General features: G+C 39.0%; 1 non-coding gene across 1 annotated transcript; it reads left to right on the top strand.

Annotated features, from left to right (window-relative positions):
- Nucleotides 1-269: 269 nt before the first annotated feature.
- LOC126012439 (U7 small nuclear RNA) lies at nucleotides 270-332 on the top strand. Its single transcript, XR_007496912.1, has one exon. It is a non-coding gene; the product is annotated as a U7 small nuclear RNA (small nuclear RNA).
- Nucleotides 333-7,200: the final 6,868 nt, after the last annotated feature.

The following is a 7,200-nucleotide window of genomic DNA, read 5'->3' as shown; positions in this document are numbered from 1 at the left end:
AAATGCTTTGCCTAGAGTAGTACACCCAGCCCGACTCACATTCAAGTTTGAAGGAAGGATATGTTAGCTTCATGGCTAAACAAAAGCTCAGGAACGTTGAAAACTCAAAACAAGCCTTAAAAGAAAAACTGAATGGTCTACTTTAAGACAAGATTGACCAACAGACACACCAATCTTCTGCACAATGATAGCACTAAATCCCATGACAATTATTTCTCTCAATGTCAATGGACTAAATGTACCAGTTAAGAGACACAGAGTGAGTTCCCCAGTGTTACAGCTGTTTTAGAATTTGTCCAGCAGGCCTTCTGGTCTCCACCAGAAGCTCCCCCCCAAAAAAGAAACACAGAGTGGCAGAATGGATCAAAAAACTGAATCCTACCTTCTGCTGCGACAAACTCACCTGAGTAGTCAGAACAAACATAAACTCAAACTCAAAGGCTGAAGGAAAATTATCCAAGCAAATAACACCCTTCAAAAAGATGGAGTGGCCATACTCATATCAGATAACACAAACTTTAGACTCAGAAAAGTTATAAGGGACAAAGAGGGACATTACGTACTATCAAGGTACATGTATATCAGGAAGAAATCACACTCCTAAACATATATGCACCCAATGAGGGACCAGCAAAGTATTTAATAAAATTATTGGCAAATCTGAAAAAAGATATCAATAGAAACGCAATAATTGTGGGAGACCTAAACACTGCCCTGTCACCCTTTATTAGGTCAACCAGTCTGAAACCTAATAAAAATATATTAGCTCTGAAAAGAGAAATGGAAGAAAATGAACTAGTAGATATATATATAGGGCACTCCATCCCCAGAAGCCTGGATACACATTCTTCTTCAATGCACATGGATCACTCTCCAGGATAGACCACATGCTGGTCCATAAGACATACCTCGATAAAATCAAGAGGATAGAAATCGTGCAGACTACATTCTCTGATCACAAGACACTAAAATTAGATATGAAATACAAAGGGACACAGAAGAAAAACTTTTAAACCTGTAGGTTAAACAGTTTATTACTGAACAACCAGTCAGTAAGAGATGAAATCAAAGAGGAAATCAAAATATTCTTGGAAATAAATGACAATAAAGACACAAATTATCAGAATTTATGGGACACAGCAAAAGTTGTACTGATAGAAAATGTATAGTTTTGTAAGCACACATCAGGAAGGAAGAAGAGGCCTACATAAATAGCTTACTGACACAGCTTATAAAATTAGAAAGTGATCAACAAAGGGAACCAAAACTAGGTAGGCAGAAGGAAATAACAAAGTTTAGAGCAGAAATCAATGAAGTAGAAATCCAAAAAACAGTTAGAAAGATCAACTAAAGCAAGAGTTGTTGTTTGAAAAAAAATAAACAAGATTGATAGACCACTTGAAAAAACTCACAAAGAGAGAGAAAATTGATAACCTGTGTTAGAAATGATAAGGGGGAGATCACTACACACATTGCAGAGATTCAAAGGGCAATCAGAGATTATTTTGAGAAACTCTATGCCATGAAACTTGAGAACCTGGAAGAAATGGGGAAATTCTTGGACTCTTATAACCTTCCATAATTGAATAAGAATGACATAGCATGTCTAAATAGCCCCATCACTATTGAGGAAATTAAAATAGTGAAAAAAATCTTCCCTAAAACAAAAGCCCAGGCACAGATGGGTTCAATAATGAATTTTTTTATAAATTTATTTAAACACCTTAATTACATACATGATTGTGTTTGGGTTTCAGTCATGTAAAGAACACCACCCATCACCAGTGCAACATTCCCATCACCAATGTCCCAAGTCTCCCTTCGCCCCACCCGACCCCCGCCTGTACTCTAGACAGGCTCTCCATTTTCCTCATACATTCTCATTATTAGGACAGTTCAAAATGTAGTTATTTCCCTAACTAAACTCATCACTCTTTGTGGTGAGCTTCCTGAGGTGAGCTGGAACTTCCAGCTCTTTTCTCTTTTGTGTCTGAAAATTATTATTACAAGGGTGTCTTTCATTTTTCTTAAAACCCATAGATGAGTGAGACAATTCTGCATTTTTCTCTCTCTCTCTGACTTATTTCACTCAGCATAATAGATTCCGTGTACATCCATGTATAGGAAAATTTCATGACTTCATCTCTCCTGACAGCTGCATAATATTCCATTGTGTATATGTACCACAGTTTCTTTAGCCATTCGTCTGTTGAAGGGCATCTTGGTTGTTTCCAGAGTCTTGCTATGGTAAATAGTGCTGCAATGAATATAGGTGTAAGGAAGGGGGTTTTGTATTGTATTTTTGTGTTCCTAGGGTATATTCCTAGGAGTGGTATAGCTGGATCGTATGGGAGCTCGATTTCCAGTTTTTGGAGGAAACTCCATATAGCTTTCCATAAAGGTTGAATTAGACGGCATTCCCACCAGCAGTGGATAAGAGTTCCTTTCTCTCCACATCCCCGACAACACTGTTGATTCTCATTCTTTGTGATGTGTGCCATTCGCCATTCTCTGGGGTGTGAGGTGGTATCTCATCGTTGTTTTGATTTGCATCTCCCTGATGATTAGTGATGTGGAACATTTTTTCATGTGTCTTTTGGCCATGTGTATTTCTTCTTTGTCAAAGTGTCTGTTCATTTCTTCTCCCCATTTTTTGATGGGGTTAGATGCTTTTTTCTTGTAAAGTTCTGTCAGTGCCTTGTATATTTTGGAGATTAGCCCCTTATCTGATGGGTATTGGGTGAATAGTTTCTCCCACTCAGTGGGTGGCTCTTGTATCCTGGGCACTATTTCCTTTGAGGTGCAGAAGCTTCTCAGCTTAATATATTCCCATCTGTTAATCTCTGCTTTCACTTGCTTGGAGAGTGCAGTTTCCTCCTTGAAGATGCCTGTAATGTCCTGGAGTGTTTTGCCTACGTGTTGTTCTATATATCTTATGGTTTTGGGGCTGATATCGAGGTCTTTAATCCATTTGGATTTTACCTTCGTACATGATGTTAGCTGGGGGGCTAAGTTCAATTTTTTGCAAGTGGCTATCCAATTGTGCCAACACCACTTGTTGAAGAGGTTTTCCCTGCTCCATTTAGGATTTCCTGCTCCTTTATCAAAAATTAGGTGATTGTATGTCTGGGGAACATTTTCTGAGTATTCAAGCCTATTCCACTGATCTGAGGACCTATCCTTATTCCAATACCATGCTGTTTTGATAACTGTTGCTTTGTAGTACAGTTTGAAGTTGGGAAAAGTAATTCCTCCCATATTCTTTTTCCCAATGATTGCTTTAGCTATTCGAGGGTGTTTATTGTTCCAAATGAATTTCAAAAGTGTCTGATCCACTTCTTTGAAGAATGTCATGGGTATCTTTAGAGGGATGGCATTAAATCTGTATAATGCCTTGGGGAGTATTGCCATTTTGATGATGTTAATCCTGCCAATCCATGAGCAGGGTATGCGTTTCCATTTCCGTGTGTCCTCTCTTATTTCTTGGAGCAGAGTTTTATAGTTTTCTTTGTATAGGTCCTTCACATTTTTAGTCAAGTTGATTCCAAGATATTTGAGTTTGTGTGGCACTATTGTGAATGGGGTTGTTTTCTTAATGTCCATTTCATCCTTATTACTATTGGTGTAGAGAAAGGCCATTGATTTTTGTGTGTTAATTTTGTAGCCTGCCACCTTGCTATATGAGTCTATTGTTTCTAGAAGCTTTTTGATAGAGTCTTTAGGGTTTTCTAAGTAGAGTATCATGTCATCTGCAAACAGTGAGAGCTTGACTTCTTCCTTTCCTATCTGGATTCCCTTGATATCCTTTTCTTGCCTAATCACTATAGCAAGTAGTTCCAGTGCTATGTTGAATAGGAGTGGTGAGAGAGGACAGCCTTGTCTTGTGCCAGAATTTAGAGGGAAGGCTTTTAGTTTTTCTCCATTGAAGATAATATTTGCCACTGGCTTGTGGTAGATGGCCTTCACTATATTGAGAAAGGTTCCCTCCATTCCCATCTTGCTGAGAGTTTTGATCAAGAATGGGTGTTGGACCTTATCAAATGCTTTCTCTGCATCTATTGATATGATCATGTGGTTTTTATTTTTCTTGTTATTGATGTTGTGTATTATGTTGATAGATTTACGGATGTTAAACCAGCCTTGCATTCCTGGGATGAAACCTACTTGATCATAGTGGATGATCTTTTTAACGAGGCACTGAATCCTATTTGCCAGGATTTTGTTGAGGATCTTTGCATCTGCATTCATCAGTGATATTGGTCTGTAATTTTCTTTTTTGGTAGCATCTCTGTCTGGTTTAGGTATCAAGGTGATGTTGGCTTCATAAAAGCTATTTGGAAGTGTTTCTGTTGGTTCAATTTCATGAAAGAATCTTGCCAAGATTGGCAGTAGTTCCTCTTGGAAAGTTTGATAGAATTCATTAGTGAATCCATCTGGACCTGGGATTTTGTTTTTCGGCGGACATTTGATTACTGTTTTAATTTCATCAATGGTGATGGGGGTGTTTATATATGCTACATCCTCTTCCTTCAACCGTGGAAGATTATAAGAGTCCAAGAATTTATCCATTTCTTCCAGGTTCTTGTTTTTAGTGGCGTAGAGTTTTTCAAAGTAGTTTCTGATTACCCTTTGAATCTCTGTCATATCAGTAGTGATCTCTCCTTTTTCATTCCTCATAGGAGTTATCAAGTTTCTCTCTCTTTCTTTGTAAGGTTTGCCAGTGGTTTATCAATCTTGTTTATTTTTTCAAAGAACCAACTTCTGCTTTCGTTGATCTTTCGGATTGTTTTTTGAGTTTCCACTTCGTTGATTTCTGCTCTCAGCTTTGTTATTTCCTTCTGTCTTCCTATTCTTGGGTCCTTTTGTTGAGCATGCTCTAGTTCTATTAGCTGTGTCATTAAGCTACTCAGGTAAGCTCCTTCTTCCTTCCTGATGTGTGCTTGCACAGCTATAAATTTTCCTCTCAGTACTGCTTTTGCTGTGTCCCATAAGTTCTGATAGTTTGTGTCTTTATTGTCATTTGTTTCCAGGAACCTTTTGATTTCCTCCTTGATTTCATCTCGGACCCACTGGTTATTGAGCATGAGGCTGTTTAACTTCCAGGTGTTAAAGTGTTTCTTCTGAGGCCCTTTGGAGTTCACAAATAATTTCAGAGCCTTGTGGTCAGCGAAGGTAGTCTGCAAAAATTCTATCCTCTTGATCTTATGGAGGTATGTTTTATGTGCCAGCATGTAGTCTATCCTGGAGAATGTCCCATGTACATTGGAGAAGAATGTGTATCCAGGTTTCTGGGGATGGAGTGTCCTATATATATCCACTAGGCCTCTTTCTTCCATTTCTCTCCTCAGGTCTAGTATATTCTTGTTGGGTTTCAGTCTGGTTGACCTATCCAGTGTTGACAAAGCCGTGTTAAGGTCCCCCACAATTATTGTGTTGTTGTTGATATTATTTTTCAGATTTGTCAACAGTTGTATTAAATATTTTGCTGGCCCCTCATTCGGTGCATATATGTTTAGGAGAGTGAATTCTTCCTGCTCTACGTACCCCTTGATTAATATAAAATGTCCATCTTTGTCCCTTACAACCTTCCTGAGTATAAAGTTTGCATTATCTGATATTAGTATGGCCACTCCAGCTTTTTTATGGGTGTTGCTTGCTTGGATAATTTTTCTCCAGCCTTTTATTTTGAGTCTATGTTTGTTCTGACTATTCAGGTGCGTTTCTTGTAGGCAGCAGAAGGTTGGATTGAGTTTTTTGATCCATTTAGCCACTCTGTGTCTCTTAACTCGTGCATTTAGTCCATTGACGTTGAGAGAAAGAATTGTCCTGGGATTTAACGCCATCTTTATTTCAAAATTTGGTGTGTCTTTTGGGTAGTCTTGTCTTAGATTAGGTCTTTCAGTTTTTCTCTTAAGACTGGTTTTGTGTCTGTGAAGTTTCTGAGCTGTTTTTTGTCTGTGAAACCATGTATTCTTCCGTCAAACCGGAAAGTGAGTTTTGCTGGGTATAGTATTCTGGGTGAAGCATTCATTTCATTCAGTCTTGTCACAATATCCCACCACTGCTTTCTGGCATTGAGTGTTTCTGGTGACAGGACTGCTGTAAATCTCAGGGAAGCTTGCTTGAACGTGATTTCCCCCTTTGATCTTGCTGTTTTCAGAATTCTGTCTCTATCTGTGGGATTTGTCATTGTGACTAGGATGTGTCTTGGGGTGGTTTTTCTGGGGTCTCTTTTGGTTGGTACTCTTCGGGCATGCAGGATTTGATCACATATATTCTTTAGCTCTGGAAGTTTCTCTTTAATGATGTTCTTGACCATTGATTCTTCCTGGAAATTTTCTTCCTGGGTCTCTGGGACTCCAATGATTCTTAAGTTGATTCTGTTGATCTTATCATAGACTTCTATTTTCATCTGTTCCCATTCTTTGACTAATTTTTCCATTGTCTGCTCATTTGCTTTAAGTTTTTTGTCCAATCTCTCCTGCTGTATGGAATTGTTATGTATCTCATCTTCCACAGCACCAAGTCTATTCTCAGCTTCTGATACCCTGTCCCAGAGCTTATCTATTTTGTCATTCACTTCGTTTACTGACTTTTTCAGTCCTGTTAGTTGATATGTTATTTTAGTTTGGAGTTTTGTGATTTCTGTCTTCATATTTTCTTGGTTCTTATTAGTGTTCTGTTCAACTCTATCCATGGTTTCTTGGAGTCCGTTGAGCATCTTCCATATTGCTAGTCTAAAGTTCTTATCTGAGAGGTTGATTAGTTGGTTGGTCATTATCTGGTCCTCAGAATTGTCATCTTCATTCTCTATGTCTGATGCTGGCCTGCGTTGTTTCCCCATTGTCACACTTGTATTGTGGGTTTTTCTACGTGTTGTGGTGGTATTCATTGTCTATATGATGCAGGTAGCACACTCCTCTGGCTCCTCCCTTTCTGGATGGGCTGACTTGCCTCTAAGGGAGGGGAGTCCTCCGTGGATGAAGCCTCACTCTGGGTCAAATCTTAGGCCCGAGCATGCAACAGAGAAGACGGTTCGGAGAGAAATGTTTGCTTCTGTGATATAGCGCCGTTCTTAGTGTGATTTTTCCTTCTTGTTGCAATGGAGTTCTTTCATTAGAAAGAGTGCACGTCCGCGTAGCGAAGCGGAGCGGCTGTGCTCTGCTGGAGCCTCTTTTTGCCCCACTCGCAAGAGTTTCA

Source organism: Suncus etruscus, chromosome 6 (assembly GCF_024139225.1).
Source record: "Suncus etruscus isolate mSunEtr1 chromosome 6, mSunEtr1.pri.cur, whole genome shotgun sequence".
Taxonomy (NCBI): Eukaryota; Metazoa; Chordata; class Mammalia; order Eulipotyphla; family Soricidae; genus Suncus; species Suncus etruscus.
Note: the sequence above shows the minus strand (reverse complement) of the source record. Positions and strands in the feature narration are given on the sequence as shown.